The sequence below is a fragment of the Urocitellus parryii genome, unplaced genomic scaffold (assembly GCF_045843805.1).
Source record: "Urocitellus parryii isolate mUroPar1 unplaced genomic scaffold, mUroPar1.hap1 Scaffold_67, whole genome shotgun sequence".
Classification (NCBI taxonomy): Eukaryota; Metazoa; Chordata; class Mammalia; order Rodentia; family Sciuridae; genus Urocitellus; species Urocitellus parryii.
In genome coordinates, this window is record NW_027554122.1 from 325,721 (window position 1) to 338,171 (window position 12,451).

Here is a 12,451-nt window from a genome sequence, read left to right on the forward strand (position 1 = left end):
AAGAAATGACAAATGATGACCAGTCCCTCCACCAACTAGGCAGGGAGCACAGGGTATGGTAGGTAACCTGATCTCTGCCTCAAACCTAGCTTTTCCTCAGTCCCACATCCTGTCATGCTGGGCTGAGCTCTTCTAGTCCCTGCATTCCACCACCTCACATTATATAGCCTGGGTCTGCTTTTTAGGAAGCAGAATACTCCAGCCCCAGGCTGTTTCTCTTCAACAGTGGGATGCTAGGTGGCCCCTCCCTCTCCTCCACTTACACCTTCAGAAAACTGGGATGTGGAGGAAGAGGACATGAGTCACTGAGAATTTATCTGAACCACTCTCCAGATCACAAAGGGGCTCTTTGAAAACTATAGAACCCTAAAGAGAGAAATAGAAGAAGGCCTTAGAAGATGGAAAGGTATACCTTGCTCATGAATAGGCAGAATTAATATTATTTAAATGGCTATATCACCAAAAGAACTCTACAGATTCAATGCGATTCCAATCAAAATCCCAGTGGCATTTCTCACAGAAATAGAAAAAGCAATTATGAAATTTATCTGGAAAAATAAGAGACTCAGAATAGCTAAAGCAATTCTAAGCAGGAAGAGTGAAACAGGTGGTATAGCTATACCAGATCTTAAACTATACTACAGACCTATAGTAACAAAAACAGTATGGTACTGGCACCAAAACAGGCTGGTAGACCAATAGTAAAGAATAAAGGACACAGAGACCAACCCACAAAATTACAACTACCTTATATTAGACAAAGGTGCTAAAAGCATGCAATGGAGAAAAGATAGCATCTTCAACAAATGGTGCTTGGAGAACTGGAAATCCATATGCAACAAGATGAAATTGAATCCCTATCTCTCACCAAGCACAAAAGTTAACTCAATATGGATGAAGGATCTAGGAATCAAACCAAAGACTCTGCAACTAATAGAAGAAAAAGTAGGCTCTACTCTCCATCACATGGGGTTAGGCTTCAAGTTCCTTAATAAGATGCCTATAGCACAAGAATTAAAACTAAGAATCAACAAATGGGATGAATTCAAACTAAAAAGTTTTTTTCTCAGCAGGAAAAATAATATGTGAAGAGAATAGGGAACCTACATTCTGGGAACAAATTTTGACCCCTCACACACCAGATAGAGCTCTAATCACTAGGATATACAAAGAACACAAAAAGTTAAACAACAATAACAAAAACAAATAACCCAAACAACAAATACACCAAGGACCTGAACAGACACTTCTCAGAAGGATATACAATCAATCAACAAATATTAGAAAAAATGCTCATCATCTCTAGCAATCACAGAAACGTAAATTAAAACAACCCTAAGATACCATCTCACTCTAGTAAGAATGGCAGAAATTATGAAGTCACACAACAACAAGTGCTGGCAAGGATGTGGGGAAAAAGGTACACTCATACATTGCTGGTGGGACTGCAAATTGGTGCAGCCAATTTGGAAAGCAGTATAGAGATTCCTTGGAAAACTAGGAATGGAACCACCATTTGACCCAGCTATTATTCTTCTCAAACTATACTCAAAATACCTAAAAATGGCATACTACACTGAAATCAGTTAGAAGATACTTTTGATTTGTTGAAAACATATTCATTGAGATTATGGTGGAAGAAAGCTGTTCCAAGAAGGGGGATTGAGATTCACAGATAAGTAGTGCTAGGGCCTCGGAAAAATCTAATGGTAACAGAATTAAGTTTACTGGGTACATGTATAGAATTCAGGAAGTCTCTGGGTCTCACACTTGGAAAGTTTTTTCTGCTGTGAATAAAAACAAACTCCATTTTACCCAAAACCACGAAATGCATAGATCTTCTGGAATCTTAACTCGGAGTCTAGTTAAAATCCTTGTTGCTATAAAAGATGAAACAGTGCATATCAGATGGAGCTGCTGAAAGACAGCTATGAACTGTGCATGAAATTTAAAACAACAAAACAAAACATGGAGGTCATTAGGCAAGAAAGTCTGGTATCTGGAAACTCAAAGTTGAAATCCAGCTGGTTTAAGACTATCCAGTACATGCTCTATACTACATAGCTATGTCTTTTTTAATATTTGTTTTTAGCTATAGCAATATCTTTATTTTATTTTTATTGGGTGATGAGAATTGAACCCAGTGCCTCATGCATGGTAGGCGAGCACTCTACCTCTGAGCCACAACCTCATGCCCCTAGCTAGGTCTTAAGTTTAGCATGGCAGTGGAGATAGTATCATACATTGGTGTCACATAGCCACATAGCATCTCAGAGATGAGTGAGAGTTGCCAGAATGCCAATAAACCTGTCTGAAGAAAGACTCTTTCTGTTGAAATCTTATTCCTACCTTTGATGTACACTCCCTTACATAATGAACTGGAAAAATTTTGAAAAAAAAATTAAAAAAGGAAAAAAATAACTAAAGATGTCTCGCTTGAACCCAAAAGCAATGGTCTCTTTCTGGGAGGTTTCAATTTCCTTAATAGGCCATTGGATATCTTTTTTGAGGATACTATTTGCATTGACAGAGACACTGAGGTCTAGGCCATATAAAATATTTAACTTTGCATGAAAGCATGTTCATATGTAACTAAAACTGACCTATTAGGAAGGACTATCCTTTATCATTAATGCACTCAATTGCCACTGCCATTATATGTGTTCATTATTTTAAATGGATATTCAAAACTCCATTTAACATCTTCATAATTTAAGGAGGATAGAAAAATGGAAGCACAAATGTTTACCTATATGTTATCATAAGTTGTAATACTATTTTCAGAGTCATAATCAGTTAAATATTTTGAGACTTAAATATCAATTATCACTTTGGGATTTCAAAGCACTGTTATGAAAGAAAATTATATTTGGCTTTATAAACTTCTTAAAACAAGTAACACAGAAGAAAATCGGGAATTTAAAAATATATGTGTACACATCTGTGGCTGCTTTTTTTTTGATGCTACAAAAACCTTCCTTCCTCCTCTTCTTCAGATAATTTATATCAAGTGATTCAGCTGAAATATATATATATATATATATATATATATATATATATATAATATTAAATTTATATTTATATTAAATATATATATTTAAGCTAATTAGAAGATTTATACAGAATAAGAGTCTATCAAAAATGAAAAGTAATAATAAGCTTGATGTTTTGGTGATTATTTACCTTTTTAGATGATTATTCGTGGGGTATAATTGTGTGAACTCAGTGATTTAATCCCAGGACATTGGAACCTTGGCAAGCACTCTGCCAGAGTTGAACCCAAAAGCTCATTTTTTTTTTGGACACTGGGTCTCTCTAAAGTTTTCTGGCTGAAACTTGCCATGCTCCTGTCTCAGACTCCCAACTAGCTGTGCTTAGAGGTTACTACTGTACCTACCAGATATTTACTACTTCATGGAATGCTTTTAGTAATATAAAACTTCAACAGTCTACCTGGGACAAACTACATATCAACTGGTTCAATATGCAAAAACATCTCAAACTATATCCTCTCAAGATGAAAAAAAAAGTAAGTTAATTTTAAAAACAATATAAGAAATGTAGGATTCATAGTGGGGTAGGGAGGGGAAGCATGGAAAAAACAGATGAACTCTAGATAGGGCAGAGGAGTGGGAGGTAAAGGGAGGGGGCAGGGTTTAGCAAGAATGGTGAAATGTGATAGTCATCATTATCCAAAATACATGTATGAAGACATGAATTGGTATGAGCATATTTTATATATAACAAGAGATATAAAAATTATGCTGTATATGTGTAATAAATATTGTAACACATTCCACTGTCATTTAAAAAAAAAACAATTAATTTTTTAAATGTAGGAATCCACACCATCTTCTATTCTTTTTCTTGTAACAGTAAATTTTCAAAAGAAACTATTAATCAGTAGTTATTTCCACAATGACTGAGAATTTCTACACTATTATTAAAAAAATCTTGTATATGTAAGGTGTTAATTCATTATTCTGAAAATATATATGTTCCAAAAGACTCAGTCTGTTTGTTCAGTCCCTCATGATTATGAATCTCCTTGTCATAAAGTGGCTTTTCTTTCCTTGGGGCTACCTTAGCATTTCAGCTGTTCTACTAGATATTTACCAGTTGACCTCAAATTACTCCTTCCTTTGTCTAGTTCTTTGGCTATTGGATTGAGGGGACCTCTTTTACATTATCTTGGAGACAAAAGTTTACTTGAACCCAAATGATTATGTTCCTTGTATGTGAGAGTAGAGAAAAAATGGTGACAGGTATAGTGGCTTTCTCAGCAGAGACTAAAGAAGTGAAGTTACCAGCCAGAGGCAGATACTGGAAAAAGCTTGAAGGCTGTAGTTGGACACAAAATCAAGCATTAAATGGGTCAGTATTTATCTCAAAATAGAGGGACTGGTAAGGAGCAATGACAGAGGACAGTGAAGTTGGGGGAAACGGATAAAGAGTAAAGCTGAACTCATGTTATGGAAGATTTCTGGAAAATTTCAAAAGCTTGGTCTTTCACATACTAAAGAGAGGTTTATGGTCACATGAACATTGTAGCTCAATGGCTCCAAATGTTGGTGACAGAACAAATGTGGAGAACATTCCTATAGGCAGAGATAAAAAGGTGGCAAGAGTGCAAAACTAGAGAAAAGGCAGGCCAGAATTGAGGGGATGTTCCAAGAAATATAAAGGACATATCATTTTCTGGGATAGTGTAGAATTAATTTTTATTAAATAAAGGACAAACCTGAGATTCTAGAATAAGAGGCTCTGGACTGTTAAACAAGGTTTCAAATGGCATGTGAAATAAAACACAGCAACTTTTTAAGTTGTCTGGGATTACATGTAGTCTTTCAATTTCATATTTTCCTATGTTGAAGGGACTCATCTTGGTGCTTTAGGGGTAATTTCTTGAATCTTCTATTTACTCAATCATCCAATGAATCAGAGCACTCTATGGGAAAAACTTTGTGATAGAGCCACTGCTTAGCATGCAAAAGGATCTGTGTTCAGGCCCACCATTAAAAAGTAAACCAACCAACCAACCAAACAAACAAACAACAACCACCAAGCAGAAAAAAAAAAGCAAAGAAGGCAATAAAAGGGAATATACACAGTGGTTTGTGGGTTTGTGTAAATAATTTTAAATTTACAACTCTGGGTTTAAACAAAACAAAATAAGAAACCAACTTCAGAAAATCATAATTTCCTACAAATAGTTTTACAGGAAATGAATAAAATATACAAAATAATACTTTGTGTGCATGATTACAGACATAATCACATGAGTGATGAAGGACATGGAATAAACAGGGGCATCAAGTACTATATGGGTTCAAAGTAATTATTCAATACAGTGGGTATTATACTACAATTGAAATTAAATTTTAAACAGGTTTTGTTTCACACACTATCCTTAATCCAATATTTTTATGTCCATCTCCCAAGATTTGAAAATTATTGTCACCTATGAATTTATTTCTTTAAATCTGGAGAAAAAATAGAGTCTCATAATTCACCTAACAGGTATAAGAATTCCAATTTAGGAACTTTAATTTTAGAAATGTCTGAGATAAAGATTTTTCTCAAAATCATTTTAGTGTGTCTTTAAAAATGTATTCTTAAACTTATATGCCAATATAGACACTGGGGTATTTTTTAAAACCTTTATTTTATTTATTTTTATGTTGTGCTGAGGATTTAACTCAGGGTCTCACATGTGCTATTTGTCCTCCATAGCCATGGTTTCACTAAAAAGAAAATTAACTATCTTCCCACCACTTAGGGGACAATCTAGCATTTCAAATATTTTAATATAGTTCTTTCTAGAGAATTTTATTACAAAATTTATCTGATTTGCATATCCTTGCTTCCGTCGTCCCTACTGTATTCTTTTGAAGAAAACATCTACTATCTAGAATAGGCTCTATGAGTTTGGAAGAAGATAATAAATAATGGTTGTACATTTTATGTAATATTCAGTTAATAACTCAAGATAATCATAGAAGTTTAATTATTTTCATGAAAGAAAAAAGCAAAAGGGATACATAATCCACAAATCATGAATATGACAAACCACCCATACATTCTTGCTGAATCAACATGGGGTTTCATGGGTTTGCTTTGATATACAATACTTTAGCAGGGTGGGGTTATGGCTCACTGTCCATGCAGGACAGTGGTGTGTCTTCTTTTACTGTATCCTCAGGTCTAACCAACTGAAAGTTTCTTTATCAACTCATGTGAAAAGATATAGGAACCAAATATAATAAATAATATATAATAAGCATAAAGTATTAAAATATGGTAATCCAAAAGGAAAAGTGAACTGAAATGTCAAATAATTATCAGATATGAATACATTTTTTATTTCAAATTCATTGGAATATATACAAAGAATAAAAGCTTTGGTATGCAAAGAATTAACCTATAGAGTCTGGTCTTTTCAAAAGGAGCCTGGTTTGGTATATCTTGTTAGACTTTCAAGAATTTTTATGAAATACCTGTCCTATCAGAAAATTAGCTATTTAAAGATGAAGATGTAGCTTAGTAACAGAGTGCATTTCTAGAATTCCTATAGTCATAGTTTCAGCAAAGAGAAGATTAACTATCTTTTTTATACCTTTATTATTTGTTTTTACGTGGTGCTGAAAATCAAACCCAGGGCCACACACATGCTAGGTGCATGCTCTACCACTGAGTCACAACCCCAGCTTCAAATTAACTATCTTTAACAATTTCCAATGCTTCTGAAATGATATGTTTCTCATCTCAACTACTGACATCAATGCCACATTCTTCCATATGCTTGGTAGTTATGGAGAAAAAAAGAATAGTGGTGGTTTCCCCAATTCTACCCATTTCCCCTGATCACAACCATCTCTGATTAGTAATAAATTCATCTTTGTATTCAATGCAAATATACTGAAACCAGCTGCAATGCATTCCCTCAGTCTTCTTATCATTATCTTAAAAATTACCTAGTTATTTTATTTGGTTCCCTCCTCATTTCTCCTTCCCGTTGCTTTTTCATAAGCAACCTCTAGATCTGTGGTCTTGATTTGTTTTTACATTCTTTATTTGGATTACTTCCACTTCTTTTTCTTGACAATTCAAAAACTCTATCTAAAAATACAATTTCTATATCTTCATCCTTTTGTCCTTCCCCTTTGCACAGGGACAGACTCAGAATGAAAGATTTATGCATTCACTTGATCTGTTTATATGCCCTAAACTAAGATGCAATGGCCCATCATTTAGATTTTCTATGGGGCAATTCATTCCTTTGCAACAGAATGTGTCATGTGGATCAGGAGCATTGGAAGCATCGTTAAATGTATTATTAACTACAATGTTTCACCAAGCACAAGTACTCCTGGAGCTGCCTGCCTAACAGTAACTGTGAAGAATGGACATTCTTGAGAGCTGCACAAAGCTCCTAACATTACATAATGTAACTGTAAAATGTAACTACAGAATAAGTAACCTTACTGATACTAATAACCTATTGTAACCTATTGTTATAAATAAACGTGGCCACATGGACAAAGAGCCACTCTGCCACCTTCCCTGTCTCTACACATTATTTCTGTTTACTCTTTATTATTATTATTTACATTTTCCAGGAAACATTTTACCAGGCCATGACTTTGCTGACCATCCCATAATATACCCTCTTTTTATTTAATGATTTTATTATTTTGGGTAATATTTATGGTCTTAGGAATTATAAATCTTTCATATGTTATTTAATTATATACATTCACAGAAAATAACATATGTTTATGTTTATTTATGATAAACCAAATATAGCTTTTTATGATATGAAACTCATTCCTTTATTTCTTTTCAATATTGACAAAGACCAGAACTGTTAGAAATTTTTACTTTATCTTTTAGACCAGCTTTGGTAACGGAAACTCAAATCTTCTTATTTTTCTAATACTCTGCTCTTCCACTTTCTAATATCTAACCTGTATTCACCTCCCTTAACAATTAGCACCTGCTTTTTCCCCCTTTTTTCTTGTCTGTCATCTTTACCCTTCTCATTCTTCATTAGCTTTAGTCCCCACCTTTTTCTTATTTTCCAACTTTTCTCTAAGAAGGTCTGGAAATAAACCTAATAATTCAGCTCCTCTAGTGACACTCCAACTCACCGTGTTGCTGCAACTTGATAAGTTGATACCATTTCAATGTTTTACTCACTATTTTTTCACTACTTCAACTTTTAAAACATATGAGTGCTCATGTTTTAACAAACATATCCAATGATTTTATAATGAGTGGTTCTTACTTTCTATATATCAATTTACATCATGATTTGCTCTTTGATGTTGATCACTGGATAAATGCCCAACAAAATTCTAAAGATGAATCTGAGAGACACTCTGATATTTGAAAGTATACAAAAACCTCACTGAACATTAAATTAGGAAACAAGAAAGAGCAACCACTAGGATACTACCAAAGTTCTTATTTCCCCAACAACTTAATCCACATACACTGATGTGGAAAATATGCTGAGCAAAGAATTCAAACTACTGTGAAAATTATTTAAGAAATCAAAGTACTAAGAAATAAATTAATGAAGGCAATTCAAGTTTCAAAAGAATATTACAACAAGGAGATAGAGTTTCAGAAAAAAATAACAAAAGTAGAAAATTTAAAAATCATAAGTTTTATAATTCAACTAAAATTCCAAATGGGAAATATGACCAGTATAATATGTCTTGAAGAATGTTAAGTATTGAAGACAAGGTAGATGAAGTAGAATTTTCGTATATTACTAAAAAGGAGAGACTTTAAAACAATATACAATCATTCTAGGATAATTTTAAATGACCAATTGAAGACTAAGGTATTGAAGGAAGGAGTGTATAAGGACTAATGAAATAGAAAACATGGTGAACTTACTCCAGAAAAATTTCCTTAATTGTGAGAACAAGATGGACATCCAGGTACAGAAAACATTTAGAAAACCTAACAGACATGGCCATAAAGAATGTCTCAACATCATATTTGGGTTAAAATGACAACATTCAGAGAAAAGAAAGATTTTTACAAATTCAAGAGAGAAGCACCAAGTTATTGATAAATGGTAATGTAGCTGGATAACTCTAAATGCCAGCAGAACATGCAATAATATATTCCAAACACTGAAAGAAAAACACTGTAGCAGCACATCCTCCTCCACATATTCATCTTAATTAAGCTTCTCCAGAGACTCTCACCATAATTTTTCTTTTTAACAAAATATCAGCAAGGATCTCTGCAAAAGGGCTCAACTGTATTTAGATGCTCTATTTTCTACTGCTCAGCTCTGTCCTACAAAAAATAAATTTAACCACAAACTCCGCTTTTATCGTATAATCTGCAAAATCCCAAACTGTTCTAAGAAATGGGATAATAGGTACCTTCTGAGAACTCAAAAAAATCACTTTTATGTAGACCACTGCAAAAAGGTACATCTCCAAGCACCTCCTGCCTACCACTGGTTATAAAGTTCAAAGAATGTCTAGACTTGGCATTCAGAGGGAGGATTTGTTTTAGGTGAAAGCCCCTGCTGGACAGTCTGCAGACAATAAACCTGCTTATGCTAACTACTCTGGTGTCCAGTCTCATCTGTCTTAGTTCAATATTGCCAGTATACATTGTTATCTGCATCAAAGTTATTCTTCAGAATCAAAGCATAAATAAAGAACTTCCAATACAAGAATAAAGTAAAAACACTATGACATCTAAGCTACCATTGCAAAAGATTCACAATGAGATTCTATATACACAAAAAGAAGATTAGAATAAATCAAGGGAGATTACAATAGAATAAATGGCACTAGAACAGTAGATAAGTAATTGAGTATTAAGTGTAAATCCTATATTAGAGAGAAACAAATCTCACTATCCTAACACTGAATTCACATTGTGTTAATTATGAACTTAAAAGACATAGACTGAAATAATTAATTAAAAAGACCCAAATATATACTATCTACAAGAAACACACCTGACATGGAAAGATGTTTATGAATAAAAGTGAAAGGATGAAAATCTATTCCATGTACATATAAGCCAGAAAAAAAGTAGTAGTTATTTTTATACTTGATACAGCAGACTTCAAGCAACAATTACCCAAAGGTGACAAAAAAGGTCACTACATAGTGTTAAAGAGAAAAATCCAACAAGAAGATAAATGGTTATAAATATTTGCATGTGTATGGCAGTGAACCCAACTTTTATAAAATAATTACTATCCAGGCTAAAGGAACAGATAAGTCTAATAAAAATCATAAATGTGAGTGACTTTAATACCATTGTAACCAGTGGCTGGTTATATGGAGAAAACATCAATAAAGTTTCTAAATCTCACCTTTACTTCACATAATACCAATTTAATAGTTGTCTACACACTATTTCATCTGAAAAACAGCAGACCTAATATTCTTTTCAGCAACACAAGGAACTTTCTTTATAATAGATCATATATTAGGATACAAAGCAAGTATTAGTAAATACAAAAAAATTAGAATAATTGCCTCTACTCCTTATCACATCACAATGGATTGCTTTTAGAAAACAACATATATAGTCTTTTTTAACAAGTATGTCTAGGAAAACTGGATGCACACATGAAGAAGAATAAAACTTGATCCTTCTCTCTCACCCTTCACAGAATCAACTCAGAGTACATAAAAGATTTATGAATTACACAAGTACTCTGTAATTGCTAGATAAAATTGTAAGTTGAACACTTTGGCATTTTGACAAGCACTAATTGTCTTAACAAAACGTATAAAGTATAAGAAATGAAACCAAGACTCATTAAGAGGAGCCATGTGTGGTGTCACATACAACTGCTTGGGAGACTCAGGCATAAGGATTGTGAGTTTAAAGCCAGCCTCAGCAGAAGTGAGCACTGAGCAACTCAGTGATACTCTGTGTCTGAATATAATACAAAAATAGGAATACGGGTGTGGCTTAGTTGTTGAGTGCCCTTGAGTTCAATCTCTGGTATCCTACCAAAAAAAAAAAACAAGAATCAATAAGTTGGATGACATCAAATATAAAAATTCAAAACACCATAGAAACAAATAAGAGCATAAAGATAGAGCCTAAATAATGTGAGATCTTTGCCACCTGATTCTCAAATAGGAGGTTAATATGCAGAATATATAAAGAACTTTAAAAACTCATCATCTAAAAATCAATAACCCACAGAATAAATGGACAAAACAAAAGGGATCCTTCTTAACAGAATTGCAAATGGACAATAAATATGAAAAATAGTTCAAAATCTCTAGCAGTTTGGGAAACAAAAATCAAAACTATATTCAATTTTATCTCATTCTCTTCTGAATGGCAATTATCAAGAGTACAGGCAATAGTAAATGTTGATGAGGATGCAGAAGAAAGGTACATTCACACATTGCTGGTGGGACTGAAAATTAGTACAGACACACTGAAAAATGACATAGATATTCCTTTTAACACTAGTAACATATAATACAGCTCTCCCAGTCCTTGCTGTATATATATATATTCATATTATAGGGATGCAGCCACATCACAGTTTATAGCAGAACAATTCAAAATAGACAGGCTATAAAAAAGCCTAGGTATCAATCAAAAGATTAATGGATAAAAAAATGTGGCATATATACATAGTGGAGTTTTATTCAGTACTCAATAAGAAAAAAATGGCATTTCCTGGTACATGAATGGAACTGGAAAAGATCCCACTAAGTGAAATAACTCATAATCAGAAAGCCAAGGGTTGACTAAGTTCTCTCATATTAAAAAGTTGGATAAAAAAATAAAGGGGAAATAGTGGGGGGGTTCCATGGAAATAGAAGAGAGATCAGTGGAGTAGAGAAAGAAGATTGAGAGGAATAGAGGGACAACCAAAGGAAGAATGGTAGAATGAATCTGAATAAACTTTCCTGTGTACACTTATGAATATATCACATTGAGTTTGACCTTTATGTATATCAATGATTCACTAATTAAAACAACTATATGAAATTGAAGAAGATCAGTGGAGTAGAAGAAAGATAACAGATGAAGAGAAAAACAGAGTACGAGGGACCAAAGTGGAAAAAATGTACAACATATTGTATACTTGTTTCAAAATAAACCCCAACATTATTCATGAATAATGAGCTAATAAGGAAAATGAAATAAACAGCAAGTAAAACTAAAGAAACTGTGTGAACACTTGGAGAATGAACAATGCAGTTATATAATGATGAGGTCAAGGAAAAATTAAAATAAATAAATAAATAAAACCTTAGAACCCAATTAGAATTGAAACACATCATCTACAAATTTATAGAATACATTACAAATAGTTATTTTTTTCTTATTGAGATACTGTATGTATACATAATAATGGGCTTTATGATACTATATACAGTAATGCACATAACATATTTTCATCAATGTTACTACCAAGTACCTTTCT